Consider the following 17,021-nt stretch of genomic DNA (forward strand, 5'->3'; position numbering starts at 1 on the left):
CTTGGAGGATGACTTGCTCAATGTAGCCACATGATATGCAAATATGCAATGCCTAATGACCTACAAAACGATATGCAATATGTTAAGCTAGTCCCAAGAGAGGAGGGCAAATTTTGAGGTGTTACAAAGATAACGACTGGGTTTCAGCCATGCAAGAAGAACTAGATCAATTCACAAAGAATGATGTCTGGGATCTTGTTCCCAAGCCCAGAGGCACTCACGTCATTGGAACCAGATGGGTATTCAGAAACAAGCTGAATGAGAAAGGAGAAGTCGTCAGAAACAAAGCTCGACTGGTAGCTCAAGGTTACAGTCAACAAGAAGGTATTGACTACAATGAAACCTTTGCTCCAGTCGCAAGGTTAGAATCTATTCGTCTTCTTGTATCTTTTGCTATTAACCATTCTATTAATTTATATCAAATGGATGTCAAGAGCGCATTCCTTAATGGTTATATATCAGAAGAAGTGTATGTCAACCAACCTCCAGGTTTTGAAAATCCAAATTTCCCAGAACATGTTTTTAAACTTAAAAAATCTTTATATGGACTTAAACAAGCTCCCAGAGCTTGGTATGAACGGTTAAGTAATTTTCTTCTGGAACACAATTTTATCAGAGGGAAAGTTGACTCCACACTCTTCTGTAAGAACCTTAACAATGATCTCATGATATGCCAGATATACGTTGATGATATTATTTTTGGTTCTGCTAACGCCTCTGTTTCTCAAGAATTTTCTGAGTTAATGCAGAAGCAAAAGCCAGAGCTGCTGAAGAACAGAATGCCTTGACTCAGGGGGAGTCCTCCTCTGTCATTCCTATGGTTCTCAAAACACTTGAAGAACTTCAGAAAGACCAGAAGGAACTCAGAGCCAGAATGGACAAACAGGACACCGTCAACGACAACATTCAGAACATGCTGGCTCAACTGCTGCAGAGAATGCCTCCTCCTCCCAACCCTTAGACACTTAGGATCTTTTGTTTGTTGCTTTGTTTTCTTTGTTTCTGATGTTTGCTTATTCTCTTGCCATTGTCTCTGCTGTTCTATTATTTGAATATAATGTTTTTCTTGAATATTTGTTTAAGTCTTTTTGATTCTGACAAAAAGGGGGAGAAATCTAATATAGCTCTGATGAAATATTGCCTAATACCTTAAGCACTCTGCAACATACTATTTCTTAAAAATAAATTCATCTAACACTGGACTTAAGAAATTGCAGAAGGTATCGAAACTTCATTGCTTGGAAGCTCTGGTAAGAACTTCTGAACTCCCTAACCTATCTCAGGGGGAGCTCACTTCTATCTGATCTGATATTTTTTATGTTTCATCTGCTATTTGAGTTTGTTTTGTCATCATCAAAAAGGGGGAGATTGTAAGAACAAAAACTGTTCTACAACAGATTCCAAGATTTTGATGATAACAAAGGATGAAACCAAAAATGGCACTCTAACGAAAAGTTTCTAAGTGTGCAGGACTCTAAACAAAAAGAAAGGAATCTGATTGCGTCATCAGATACAGAATCATATCAGATACAAATTACCAGAAGATCAGAAGCATCTGAAGTAGAAACACGCTTAAGAAGTTCTAACTCTGAGCAAAACAGCAGAATATCAGAAGCATCTGAAGAAGGAGTGCACTCTAGAGGTTCTGACTCTGAACAACGGTATATCATTCCAGAAGCTCTCAGCGTCATCTGAAGACATCATCAGAAGCTCCGAATCAACATAGCAAGATTCCAAGATTCCCAGAGTCACGTAGACTCTGATAATGGGTTTCCTAATTCAGAAAGAGTAACGACAACTTCAATCTCAAATGGAAAGAAACTATTATTGGAAAGAAGTTATTCAGGGAGACAAAGTTGTTTTGGCAAGAAACAACAGAAGTTATGGCATTAATTCCTATTCAAGACAAATCATCTGCCATCAATTTCAAACGGTCCTTTCACCCCTATATAAAGGACAACAAACAGCATTGAGAGACACACCAACGCACATAAACGTTTTACTCTCTCTCTCTCTCAATCTTTCACGAAGCTTTTGCTTAGAACGTGAAACATTCTTTTGATCTTACTGTTGTAATACTTTGCTTATCCTAGAAGCACTCTAGATTACATTGTCTTTTTATCTATTGTTTTATTTCCTCAAGTGACTCTGCGCAGTCTGTATACTTGAGAGGACTAAGAGATCTTTCTCTTAGACGTTGGTTGTAAACTATCTTTCAAGAATAGTGGATTAAGTCCTTGTTGAAGGCGAAATCACCTTGGCCGGGTGGACTGGAGTAGCTTTGTGTTATAAGCGAACCAGTATAAATTCCTTGTGTGGTCTTTGTCTGAAAAAGCGCTTGTTTTCCAAAACAATTCAAACCCCCCTTTCTTGTTTTTCTCACCTTCAGACATATCCGAAGATCTCTGATGGAGATGCATAAGACTTTGTGTTTAATTAGTGATTGTGAACATGACCATGATGGTTGTGTAATCTGTAGCATGAATCCCCGTGGGTGTATGATTTACCATTTCATTTGTCATTTACATATCATTTAACTTGTTTATGTTTATGCCATTTTCACTTTGCTCACTTGAGCCATCTATTGTGGTTGTATATATTTGTTTGTGTATTTTGTTTGTGTTTGTGGTCTTAGGACCTTAAAACACTTAATAAATAACAAAAACCCTAAAAAATGTTTGTGTGGACTATTAGATTTGATTCGAGCTTTGGACTTAGAATTAGGCAATATTCCCTATGCAAAAGGACTTGGCCAATGCCAACATTTATGAAACCAAGTTATTGTGATTTGAGCTTTCATTTGATGCAAGTATTGAGATCCATTTGAGTTGATCTGCTACATGGTCTTGATGCAAATGTTACTTTGAACCTGTGTCTAATGCCTTATTATGAGCCATTCAAGGAGTATGTTATCTGATGCATGGGAAGATTAAGAAGAAGACTGTGAAGTTTCTTGGTTGGATGTGGCTATCTTTATTTGATGCCTTGCTCTTCATCTCACTACTTGTTTATCGATATTGCTTGATTCTAAAGTCCAAGGGAAAAGTGGGTTTCTATCTGACATTCGTGTCTATTGGATTGCATCCCATTGGTCAAATCTTTTCAACTCTTAACTTTTAAATTTTTTCTTAGGATTAGTCTCTTCATCTCCTCCCATTTTCTTAAATTTAAAAATCTCTCTCTCTTTTCAAAATCTTCTTTGCATGTGATTTCTAAACTTAGACTTTACTACAAATTAGAAACTTTGGCCTTATGCCATTGCATTTTTAAACCCTTTTCTTAATCAAACTTGTAAATGAATCTAACCATATTGACTTAAAATTTCAAAAGACAAAAATAACTAACACTCATTCAAACTTTTAGGCCCTTTGTGCCTCTTTTAAATTTAAATTTTGTGTTAAAAGCAATCAACTCATTTTGAAATTATTACCACGAACTACGAGGTTTTGATCCCACCTTTTACGTTGGTACGTAGGCACAAGTACGAAGGTCTTGTCAAACACAAAAATATAATTAATGAATTCTTTTCTCATCCCCACACTCTATTTTATTGCAAACATCTTTTATACCAAAAACACATACACACATAAAAAGGGCTCCCTAGGAGTACCTAAGACACTTTGGGTGCTAACACCTTCCCTCTGTGTAACCAACCCCCTTACCTGCAATCTCTGGCATTTTATTAGTTTTGATTTTAAAACTTCTTATCTTCGAATTTTATTCGTACTTTTCTCTTTTCCTTTGGAAACAATAAAAGCGCGGTGGCGACTCTGGTTTTATTGACGTTAAGTTTATCCATAGCTTAATGGTCATGAATTTACCGCTACAACTTTCAAGTCATTTACTTAATGCAATTTAAATTTTAGTACCTTTATCATTCATTGCCATTTACATTTCATGCAACTTGTTTATGTTTCAGTCCTTTTCACTTTGCTCACTTGAGCCATATCTTGTGATTGTATATATTGTGTACTTGTGATTTTATTTTGTTTGTGGTCTTAGGACCTTAAGATACCTAATAACAACAAAAACCCTAAAAAATATCTTGGTGCACTGTTGGGCTTGTTCTGAACTTTTGGACTTAGAATAGGCAACTTCCCTATGCTTTGAGGACTTGACCAATGCCACTATCTGAGACCGAGTTATCCTTGACTGTGCCTTTTATCTAATGCAAACCTTGGGTGCTTCTGGTTCATCTATCACCTTGTCTATGTGCTTGATTGTTATACTGCTATTATTGTTGATGTCTGATGATTGTTTCTGAGTTTACCACAAGGAATATTTTCATCTAATACATTGGAAGATATTGAAGACTGCTAGCTATTGGAGTGCTTTCTTGGATATTATGGCTATATTTATTTGATGCCTTGGTCTTCATATGGTTTGCTTGGATATTTCTTATGCTTGTTGCTTGATCAAAAGTCCAAAGGAAAATGGGTTTCTATCTGACATTCTTGTCTAGTGGATTACCTCCCATTGGTCAGATCTTTTCAACTCTTAACTTTTAATTTTTGTCTATGATAGTCCCTTAATCTCCTCCCACTTATTTAATTTCAAATCTCTCACTCTTTTCAAAACTTTCTTTGCTTGTGTTTTCAAACTTAGACATGTTTTAAATGAGTAGAAACTTTTGCCTTATGCCAATGAATTTTCAAACTTTTTCTTAAAACCAAACTTGTGAATGAACTTAACCATATTGACTTAAATTTCAAAAAGACAAAAAAAAAGAATAATAACCCCATTCAAGTCTTTGGCTCTTATGTGCCTTCTTCTATTAAACTTTTGTTAAAACCAATTCACCAACTTCTTTGAAATTTTTACCACGAACTACGAGGTTTTGATCCCTCATTTTTATGTTGGTACGTAGGCATAAGACCGAAGGTCTTGTCAAACACAAAAATATAATTAATGAATTCTTTTCTCATCCCCTCACTCTATATTTTTATCAAACATCATTTTGACCAAAACACTTGCACACAAAAAGGGCTCCCTAGGAGTACCTATGACACTTTGGGTGCTAACACCTTCCCTCTGTGTCACCAACCCCCTTACTTGTGATCTCTGACATTTTATTAGTTTTGATTTGAAAATATTTTATCTTTGGATTTTGTTCGTACTTTCGCCCTTTTCCTTTGGAGATAATAAAAGCGCGGTGGCGACTCTGGTTTTATTAACGTTAAGTTTACCCATAACTTGATGGTTATGAATTTACCGCTACAATAATCTTATTTAGTTATTTCTTAATCTTAATGCTTTTTATTTGAGATACTTTGTTAATATGATATTAGACATATATGGATTACCGACCCTTTGCCTATGTGTTGGACCTAGGACAACCGTTCTACTTATGCTGGTTGAATAGGGATAAGAGACCCCGAGTAGTGGCCTAGGGAATTAACTTTATGTACATCGCCTAACCCTGCTTACTGAAGCTATACGAAAAATACCTGAGTGCATCGCATGCTCGAAGATACAACAGAGTCGCCATCAAACTTTATTTATTCCTGAAGAAAAGGGAAAACATCGATAAAACTCGGGGGAAAGAGAAAAGGGATAAGGAAGTCGGTTATGCAAGAGAAAGGTATTAACATCCCTCACATCTGTTGTACTCAACGAGAACCGTCTTGATTGTTCTATGCTCGGATCAGTGTTACTATCTAAAGATTACTCATAAAAGGATAAAGGAAAAAGAAAATAATATATAAACTGCTCAGTGAGGATTAGAACCCTCATGCCTACGTATCCTTATAGTGCAATAAGGAATTCAGAGCTCCATAGTTCATGGAACTAAAGGTGGGAGATGAAAGAAGTTGTGATAAAGTATGGCAATGAAAGTGAAAGAGAGTAAGAAAGAAAGTGTGAGAAGGTGTGTGAAAAGGTGCTCACGGGGGATTTTAATCCTTGTGTCTATGTATTCTCACCGTGCAATAAGAAAGTCAGAGTTCCATAGTTCGTGGAACTAAGATGGACAAATAAAGGAGGACTGGATAGAATTGGTGTTTGTGGTGTTTGAACTAAAGGAACAAGGTAAACTGAAATTGATTGAAGTGAAAAAGTGGAGTAAAGTGATATAAAATTGATTAAGAGGGAAAATTGGTGTTTGAACCGGATAATGTTGTTTGAACCAAAGGAAGAACTTGAAGTGTAATAGTAATTTGTTTAATGTGGTTTCTAAACCGGATAGTGACTGGATTGTAGTGTTTGAACCAAAAGGTAATATGAATGTAGTGTTTAAACCAAGGGTTGTGACAATGTGGTGTTTGAACCAAGGAAATAGTGTTTATACCAAAGGATGGGCTAAAAGTGGTGTTTGAACCGAAAGGGTTGGTGTTTGAACCAGATCATGGTGTTTAAACCAGAAGGTGGAGGATAATGTGGTGTTTGAACCTGATGGTGGTGTTTGAACCTGAATAGTGACTTCCAAACCAAGGTAATGGTGTTTAAACCTGAAGAATGATGTTTAAATCGAAAGGTTGTTGTCTAAACCGGAAAAAAGGGTTTATACTAATGTAATGTTAATGATGCTCAACCAAAGCAACGATAATGGTGTTTAAACCAGGAAGGTTGTTCAAATTGAAGCAATGCAGTGGTGTTTAAACCAACAAAGGTAGTTGAATATGGTGTTTAAAACTGAAAGGATGGTGTTTAAACCTAAAAAAGGTAATTAGAAATGATGTGTAAACTGAAGCAATGGTAATTAAACCAAAGGATGATTGAGGATAATGTTCAAACTGAAAGGGACACAAAGGTAGATTGGAAGAACAAAGTTACTTATTGTGGTATTGAATAATCGAGGTGCTTGCATGGAGAAGACTTGTCAATTACTGAGTTCGAATCGTACTAAAGTTTATGAATATAGGTGAATACTCTGAGCAACTGGGTCATTCGTCTCGTACCCAAAGCTATTCAGAATGGGGATAGGAATGCTCCCTCTCACCCCTTCTCTATTTTTTAAGGCCCGTATCGTGTAATCCTCGTCATAACTGATAAGTTACTGAAGAAGATTCCTGCTTTTGAATCTTGATGATGTATTGGTTCTTGAAGCAAAGATACTTGACAATCCTTTGATTAAAATTGTACTAAATTCTATGAATATATGTGAACACTTTGAGCAACTGGGTCATTCGTCTCGTATCCTAAGATATTCAGAATGAGGATATGAATGCTCCCTCTCACCTCTTCTCTATTGCTTAAGGCTCGTGGCACACAACTTGAATCATGATTGGCAAGTGTTGATACACTTTTATTATGCTTGAACTGTAGTCCAGTATGTATAATGTGAATGTCTTGTACTGACTTTGAAATCTTGAACTTGAATTTGAATCTTGAGGTCTTGAGCTCCTAAGGTCCAGTATAGTTTGAATACAAGGGACTTGCCCTATCAAGTGATTAAGGGTCTTTTAATCACCTGAATAGCCTTGGGGATTGAGCATAATGCAAATGATTTGATTGATCAAAGTAAACTTTGATCAACATAATCAGTGAGAATGAACAAATCAATTGAATTATGTACAAACTAATGGATTGATCAGTCAATTTGTACCAATTGAATCTACACAAACCCTAAACTAAGAGAGCATGCATATCATGAATTCTCTAAACCTTATGGATAAAATGGTCATTATCCACAAATTAATTAATATTGAATTAACTTCTAACAATTAAAAATATAATTAAAATCAATAAATCCTAATTAATTCTAACTAAATCTAATTATATCACATAATAGAAAATATCAAACTATCCTAATATTAACAAATTGACAAATGATTTATGCACCCAAATATAGCAAAATCAGAAAACAAAAATTAAACCCAAAATCAAATTAAGATTAATTAAATTAAAAATGGAATTAAATTGCATGAACATGAAGGGAGAGTGTGAACAATTGATGAAGGGTGAATAAGAAAACCCTTGGGCATGCCTAAAGCCCAAGCTCCTTGCAGCCGAAGAATGCGCCCTATCCAAAACAGAACCAGGTCAAAACACTCAGCAACACATTTTATCGGGGTGTTCACGCTTTTCTCCTTCCCTCATACGAACTCTTCTTCACTTTCACTTCCACAACTTAAAGAACTTCAACAACGTTTTCTCTTTTGTTCACCCTCATCTCCAATGTTCAAACGAAAACACCATCAAAATGGAATCCGAAAACCAAATATTAATCACCATCACCGAAATCTCCTTCAACTCAAATTCAACATCATCTTCAATGAATCAGAATCATGGAATCCGTGCGCGAGGTTGAACGACATCAAGAGATTCAAATGAACAAGAGAAGAAGACTTACCAAGTTGAATGCTCTATCGCGGTGGTTCTCCGGCGAAAACAAGTATGAACTCCTTTCCTTCTGCAACTGCTTCGCTTCCTCCTTCTTCTTCTTGCACATTGTGACGTGAGGGATTGAGACTTGAACAAAGGTGAGGATTTCGAAGAGTGAAAGGTGAGAGAGTTGAACAATCGAGAGTGAAGTGTGCTTCTGAGTTGGTGATTCGTGATTTTTGCGATTTGTGATTGCTAATTCCTTGAATGATTGAAGAGTGATATGTATTTATAGATTTCAGGTTCTCCAGATTTCTGTCAGAAATGAAAATGGAATTCATCTGAAATTCATCGAGTTAGTTAGAGATGCAGAAATAAGTTAGTGTGTTAGTTGAAATGTGAAATGGAATGTTGTTAATTAGCAAATGTAAATTCAGTTAGCTGAATGATTGTGATCCTGTGTGTGTTGCAGTAGGTTAGTTATCATGGTATTCTACTTGGGTGCTCTGATGAATGAATTTGCAGGGTGGATGTGCTTTTAAGAGTTTTACTTTGGTTCTGTTAAAACAGTTGCAGGTTATATGCGTTTTGATTTTCTCGCTATGTGTTTGCATTTGCTTGGTGTACATGTTAACAGGGCTTTGTGGGATTGAGTTTTTCTGTCATGAGTTTTTTCCAATGAGCTGCTTGTGATGTTGTTTAAAACATTAGGGAAGTGGGATTATGGTGAACTGAATTATGGAAAGTGTTAGGGAATTGAAATATGGAATTGGGATATTGACTTGTGTAATTGGCATTGTGTATGAATTGAAATGCTCGATTGAATTTGTGGATTGTTTGAATTGGTATATGGAATTGTGAATGGTTTGATCATTTGAATTGTGTATTGATTTGTTTGTACTTGAAAGTGAATTGAATGGTTGGATTGAAATGTGGATTATATGGAACTTGTTTGATTGAATTATGGAATGAAATGGTTTGATAATTAAACTATATGGAAATGTGTTATTGATTGTATGCTATTTTGAATGTTTTGATCAATGGATTAAGCTAGGTTATGATTCAAATGGTAATGTTATGTCTATTCATGTTTCCAAAAGAAGTTAGTAAAAAGAAAATGACTTGGTTTGTTGATTTTGTGTTACAACATGGTATGCCTTGAACAAAGTTGTGTTTGGTGACCTAATTTTGTGGAATGGTTATTTTGTAGGTTTTGCTTGGTATGGACACTTCAGGATTATGTGATATCAAGGCTTGAAGATCAAGATGGTGATTTAAGGATAAGAGGTTGACTTTGGTCATCTAATTGACCAAAAGTTAACATTTGACTTGGTCAACTATAGGTTAGAAACTAGGGTTTTCTTCTTGTTTGATGTATATGTAAGGACTTGTATTTGATGACTGGATGAAATGTAATGTAAAAGAGGTTTTGAATGAACGATGACTTGATTTTTTCTATTTGAATGAAACAACGATTTATATGAATTGTTCAAATACTAAGCAATATGAATGAACCTTGATTTAATGGACTAAAATGCATGGATGACCCAATAATGAATGACCTATAATGCCTTAAGAATATCAATGGATCAAAGACAAACCAATGACTAAAAGACCAATTCCCTAATGCAAGGATGAATCCAAGAATAAATGACCAAGGACTTATGATCTTGACAACACCATATGGGTGGAAGCAATAATCATGAATCAAAGACTTAAGATCTTGACACCACCATATGGATGGATGCTTGAACAAACCTTGATCCTGATGAAATCCCAAGCATATATGCATGTAGGTCAAGTGAATTATTCTCATGCACAAAGCAAGTTTAATGTATGACATGATGCATGACAAGATGGTCATGAACCTCTTCCTAATCAACCGGGGTTTTAGTCAATCCCATGGTCAAAATTCAACTCAAAATGGCACCCAAATACCAAGTATCCCTAATTAGGGTTTCATGATGCACACCCCCTAATCAAGGTCTTCAAACTAAGCATGAATCTCCACTATCAATCTCCCAACACATGGGCCCACAATTAGGGTTTAGTGACCAAATCAATGCTCAAGAGGTCAAACATAAGATCATAGAGTAACAAAGCCAATAATTAGGGGTTTTATGCACAGATGAATGTCATGATGTGGTCTCTTTGAACAAAGGTCCCAAAGATCAAGGAATTAGGGTTTCACCCTACTTGATTCCATATGAAGAGCCATACCATATCTCTAGGGCTTGATCCATAAGCAAACCCTAGTTTTTGTTAGCCACAAGCTTTGTATCTATGATGATTATGAGAAAGTGTTAGCATGAATGAATGAGGCACATGAATGAGTGGAAATGAATTTCAAGCCATAGGTAAGATGAAATATGAAAAGGGGAGGGAAAATTTTGCAGTATGACACTTACGCAGGAGGACGGGGATAAAAAGCTCTGAGTAGTTGTTAGTGAGTTATTTCATAAGGGATCGGCTGTAACGTTTGTTAGTTCACCGTGAGATTATAAGGATTAAACCATCCATACAAGATATTATACATCAACAAGAGAGGATAAGGGGATTCTAATACACAACCTAACCATGTTAATACTTCTGTTTAAACTAGTAATTTGTTTTCCGTTCTGAAACCTTAACCCTCCCATTTACTATTTTTCCTTTATATTGCACAATTGTTGGCTTGTTCGAACACAACCCCTGTGGGTTCAATCTTTTATTACTGTGACATTATCGATACACTTGCCGAGAAGTCATCAAGTTTTGGGCACCGTTCATGGGGACTGTTGATATTCAACAGGGCAACACTTTGTGCAACATATTTTATTTTTCTTAGTTTCATTGATTTTTGTTTATTTTCTTGTTTATCATAGTACTAATGAGGTATTTTTTATTTATGTATGCGCAGTTCAGGATCATCATTACTACCATTTTATCTAGAAATTGAAAGAACTACACGTGCTCTAAGAAAAGAAGCTAGAGAAGCAAGTCTGGTTGAAGGGGACAAACCAAAAGTAGACCCATAAATAGTTTCTTCGGATTCTAAAGAGGAAGATAGCATGGTCACACCAACACTCATCACTATGGGGGATTACTATAAACAGACTGATGAAGGACAAGAACACTATCAGAGATCCATGGGCTCATCTTGCATGTTTCTAGGAAGCCGTTTTGATGTGCAAACCTGATGCTGTCATGAACGACCAAGTAAAGTTACGATTGTTTGGTTTCTCACTCATTGGAAGGGAAAAAGATTGGTTACTATGTCTTTAAAATGGAACCATTCAAACATGGAAGGAGCTAGAGGATAAGTTCTTGGAAAGATTTTTCACCACCAGCCAGTTTACTGAGAGGAGAGATGAAATTGTCAATTTCGAGCAATAAGACACGGAGTCACTGTATGATTCTTGGGAGAGATTTGAGTTAATACTATGCAGATTCCCCAATCATAATATGAGCAATATGGAGGAAATGCAAAATTCCATTAAAGGCCTCAAGAGCGAGACATGCATGTTACTAGATGCTTCTCCGGGAGGCACAATTAAACAAATGACCGAACCACAGTTAAAGGACCTCATTAAGAAAATGTGTATGAATGAGTATAGTTCTAAAAGTGAAAGGTCGTTTAAACTTGAAACTAGTAGCACAACTAAAGGTATGTTACCTCTTGACACTCATATTGCATTATTAGCTCAAATTGAATTGTTAAATAAGCAGCTAGCTAAAGGCTGCTTAAATAAAGCTAACGTGAGCCAAGTACAATCACTTAAGTGTGACTTTTATGGAGGAGGACATGAAAATGAAAGGTGTTCTTTGGAAGGGGTAAGTGAAGAGGCCCACTTTGCATATTTTCAAAAGAATAACCTCTATTCTAATACCTATAATTCAGGATGGAAAGATCATCCGAATTTTTATTGGAGCAACAACCAAAACCAAAGTGGTAACCAAGCTATGTACCAAAACCAACAAGCTTCCAACTTCTAAAGGAAGCCTTCATAGTTGGAAGAGACTTTACAAAATTTCATCAAGGCCGCTCAGAGTGGTTTGGAGCAGGCTAATAAGAATCATGAAATTTTGGATAGAAACCATGAAGCGTCAATTAAAAAAATTGGAGACTCCCAAGTTTGTTAAGTTTATACATGTATTGCTTAATGGTGGAAAGCATAACTTGTCTCATGAACATGTCAACATGGCTGAAAAAGAGGAGGTGGTGGAACCGTCGGTAGTTCCACTAAAGATGAATGGTCTAGGAGTGTTCAACATTACTTGCACCATTGGGAGGGTGAAAACCCCATGCTTTATGTGACTTAGGATCAAGCATCAATGTCATGCCGCTGAGCAAATTTAATGAATTGGAGATAAGCGAGATTATACCGAGCAACATGACACTAACTTTGGCCGACTCATCTATGACTCGTCCACTTGGTGTTGTACAAGATATTCTAGTTCATGTCGATGGTTTTACCTTCCCTACAGACTTTGTGGTAATCGACATGAAAAATGATTTGGAAGGGTCAGTGATTCTCAGGCGCTCATTCTTGACAACTGGGAAGGCAAAAATATACGAGGAGATCAGTGAGTTAATTTTGAAATTTAATAAGGTGAAAGTGGTGTTTCATGCATATCAATGGACACCATATGTGAAGGATATTGAGACATGCTATCAATTGAAAGAGAAATATAGTGAAGTTCCCAAGAAGATGTAAAAAAATGAGTTTTTATCGACGTGAGGGTATCCCTTGCGCATGATGTATTTTGAGCAATGAGCGTCAAGATATTGACGTAAAAAAGTGCTGGATGAGAGGCAACCCATCAATTTTTAATCATTTTTTATTTTTCATAAATTTATTTTATTTCTATTCAATACCATCCTAAAGAGAAACTAGCTACTCAAGAATAACCCTGTCATGAAGATCTATATTGTTAATAAATTTATTTGTAGTTTTTTTATGTTTTTTTCCAGATTGCAAGTTCTAACTTTAGCATGGAGAAAATGATCCAAAATAGACGTGATCATCAAATTAGCAACTAGCAACTTGAATGCGAAGGATGGGAAAATAATCAATGGACTTGTGCTCAACCTACAGATACCTCATCTGGTAAGGTTTGAGCCAAATATTTCCATTGTTCATTTTTCTTTCTTCATGAGAGTATCTATGCTTTATTATTTTATCTAGTTTGATTTGTTTTTGTAACGGTAAATTCATGACCATCAAGCTATGGATAAACTTAACATTAATAAAACCAGAGTCGCCACCATGCTTTTATTGTTTCCAAAGGAAAAGGGACAAATGTACGAATAGAACCCAAAGATAAGAAGTTTCCAAATCAAAACTAATAAAATGCCAGAGATTACAGGTAAGGGGGTTGGTTACACATAGGGAAGGTGTTCGCACCCAAAGGGTCCTATGTACTCCTAGGGAGTCCTTTTTTGTGTGCAAGTGATTTGGTCAAAATGATGTTTGGTAAAATATAGAGTGAGGGGATGAGAAAAGAATTAATTAATTATATTTTTGTGTTTGACAAGACCTTAGGTCTAAGCCTACGTACCAACATAAAAATGAGGGATCAAAACCTCGTAGTTCGTGGTAAAAATTTCAAAGAAGTTTTTGAATTGATTTTAATAAAGAGTTTAACAAGAAAGGTCCAAAAGGCCAAAGATTTGAATGTGTTTGTTAGTTCTTTTTGTCTTTTTGAAATTAAAGCCAATATGGTTAAATTAATTCATTAGTTTGATTAAGGAAAAGTTTAAAAATTCAATGGCATAAGGCTAAAGTTTCTAATCATTAAAACATGTCTAAGTTGAAAAACACAAACAAAAAAGGTTATGAAAAGAGGGAGAGATTTTGAAATTTAAGAAGTGAGAGGAGATGAAGGGACTACCCTAGACAAAAATTAAAAGTTGATAGTTGAAAAGATCTGACCAATGAGATGCAATCCAACAGACAAGAATGTCATATAGAAACCCATTTTCCTTTGGACTTTAGCAAGCAACAAGCATAAGCAACATCCAAGCAAACCATATGAAGGCCAAGGCATCAAATAAAGATAGCCAAAATAACCAAGCAAGCATTCTAATAGCTAATAGTCTTCAATATCTTCCAATGTATCAGATGAAAATATTCCTTGTGGTGAACTCAGAACAATCATCAGACATCAATAATAATAATAGTATAACAATTAAGCACAAAGACAAAGTGACAGATGAATCAAGAGGACTCAAGGTCCTACATCAGATGAAAGGCATAGTCAAGGATAACTCAGTCTCAGATAGTGTAATTGACCAAGTCCTCAAAGCATAGGGAAGTTGCCTATCCTAAGTCCAAAAGTTCAGATCAAGTCCAACAGTCCACCAAGATATTTTTTAAGTATGATACAATCAAATGTGCTTGGTGATCTCTTCCAATGCAAACCCAATGAATGAGGCGTAAAGAGGATGCCAAGTTGTGATCCCAATGCTAATGCATATGATGAGATGGCATGAGTGGTCTTAGGGTCAAAATTAGGGTCTTACAGCCGGGCAATAAAAAATTTGGTGTTAATGCATGTTAGAGATATGGTATAATGGATCATACTCCTAAAACATACCAAACTCAAAAAGAAAATGATCAAAGGATGGACCTAATCTCATTCATACTTGTATTTGTTCATCTAACACAAAGTTATTGATAAACCAATTAGCCTTAGGATATTGAGACTTCATTGGTCAATTAAAGGGATGGGATAGAATAGGATTGAAGATGAAGAGGGAGGGGAGATGAGAGAAACACAAATTGGCCATGGGAGGAATTTTATCAAATTAAAAGCATTCATTTATTTTGGGAGATGAAATGTACATTTCATCAATCCCCTAAATCCAATGATTTTAATCCAACAAAAGTCAAATAAACCTTGACCAAGGCCCAAACACATAGTCAAACTTCACAAGTCAATAAAAATGGCTCAACCTAATTTCTACACAATTAATCAATTAAAAATCAAATTAAAATGCATTTAAATTAAATTATGTTTGATCAAAAACCTAAAACCTCTTCAAGACACCAAAAAAATGGTCAAGAGATTTATCCTAGGTCAAACAAGGTCAAAGGATCTTAGACAACAAATTTCCCAATTTTTGAAAAGTCAGAAGTATTTTTAAACAATTAAAAATATGCACAAAAACAATTAAATCATGAAAATATCAAAATTAATCCAAAAACTAATTTTAATTCAGAAAATGAAAGAAAAAAATATTTGGAAATTTTTTGTGAAAGTCTCATATTTTTTGGATTAAAAATGAAATTAATATAAATTAATCAAAATAAAAGGATTAAATGAAAAATCAAAAAAACAAGGGTCATCTGATCTCCCTCATTAATTGAGGTGGAAGATCAGATGGCCAGGAGCGCGCATTCCACATGTACATGAGTCAAACACGTTGCAGGCGTGGTAATCACAATGGACGCGTGAGATTAGAACATGAGACTCATATCAAATGGTCTTGGACAAGCTAACACACCACCGGAGCTCTAGCTCCGGTCATCTTCTCCGGTGAGAGCCACCGTTCTGGTTTAAGCTCAACTCAATGTAAAATAAAAAGTGAATACACTAATTTGAAAAAAAAAATGCCCAGGAGCACGAATCTGGCCTCAATTTTCTCCAATTCCAAGTATATAAAAAGATACATGGATTTGAATTTTGAGGATCATTAACTGAGTTGCTTCTATTTGACCTCAAAGCAACTCAATCTTCTTTCCTACATTGATAGGACTTTAGACAACTAAAAATCAACAAGAATTGTGAAGAATTGAGGGAGAATCGAAGAGATGAAAATTCTGAAAATTCACCTTTAGTGGAGCTTCAGATTGGCACGATCTTCCTTTCGATTATGCTTGGACTTGCTTCAGATGCTTGTTGGAAGTGATTAGGATCAATGAAAGGTATGGAGTCTTGAGTTTCAATCTCAAAATAGTTGGAGATTTGAAACTCGATTTTCAAAGAAAATCTTCAAACTTAACCTTCAATGGTGAGGGTTTGGGATTGCAGGTCCAAAGCTTGGGCATGCGGTCCTCAATTCTGAGCAATGAGGGTCTTATTTATAGGCCATGAGATTGATTTCCACACACTTCCAATTATGGAAAAGTTTGAGTAATTCCTTTGCATGCTTACATGGGCGTGTGATAGGCCCATCAAGTGATGTAATCTGATCCAAAATTTAGTGAAAGTCATGCTGAATTCATGTTGGAAGGTGTAATACCCCAAAATTTACCCTTCATTTTTCTTGGAAGCACGGGATTATGTTTCACACTGCATTAGCATCATACTAGGTCATACTCATTGCATACTGCATCAGTGACTTGGGAAATCAGGGTTTGATTGCTCACTCCTTAACAGAAGGATCCCACACAAAGCAAGATTGAGAATTGGACTTCATTCTCCAAGTATACAAGTCTCAAGGGTCTCAAGGTGGTCCAGGTATCTTATGGTGGTCTACAGTTCATCAGTGGAAGATTCAGAGCTCTCAGAGTGTGCATCTGCATTTAATCAGAAATTAGGGTTTCATGGCTACCCGCAACAGGCAATGTTTGGTTGGAAGTAAAGGGATTTTATCCATGTCATGATTATAGAGGCATCTTGGCCTAAGAAGATCCACAATTATCTCAGAAAGATCCATTGGCAATAAGTGCAATCAGTTCCTGATCATTTTGCCCTAAAACTAGGGTTTGGTATAAAATCGGTTTATTTCTGATTCCTTGGGTGAAACTCTTTTCCATGGCCCTCCATATGTC

General features: G+C 35.9%; 1 long non-coding RNA gene across 1 annotated transcript; it reads left to right on the forward strand.

Moving 5' to 3' along the window:
* Positions 1 to 7,903: 7,903 nt before the first annotated feature.
* Positions 7,904 to 9,720, forward strand: LOC127087072 (uncharacterized). Its single transcript, XR_007789768.1, has 2 exons — positions 7,904 to 8,332; positions 9,473 to 9,720. It is a non-coding gene; the product is annotated as an uncharacterized LOC127087072 (long non-coding RNA).
* The last annotated feature ends 7,301 nt before the right edge of the window (positions 9,721 to 17,021 follow it).

This window comes from Lathyrus oleraceus, chromosome 5 (genome assembly GCF_024323335.1).
Source record: "Lathyrus oleraceus cultivar Zhongwan6 chromosome 5, CAAS_Psat_ZW6_1.0, whole genome shotgun sequence".
Classification (NCBI taxonomy): Eukaryota; Viridiplantae; Streptophyta; class Magnoliopsida; order Fabales; family Fabaceae; genus Lathyrus; species Lathyrus oleraceus.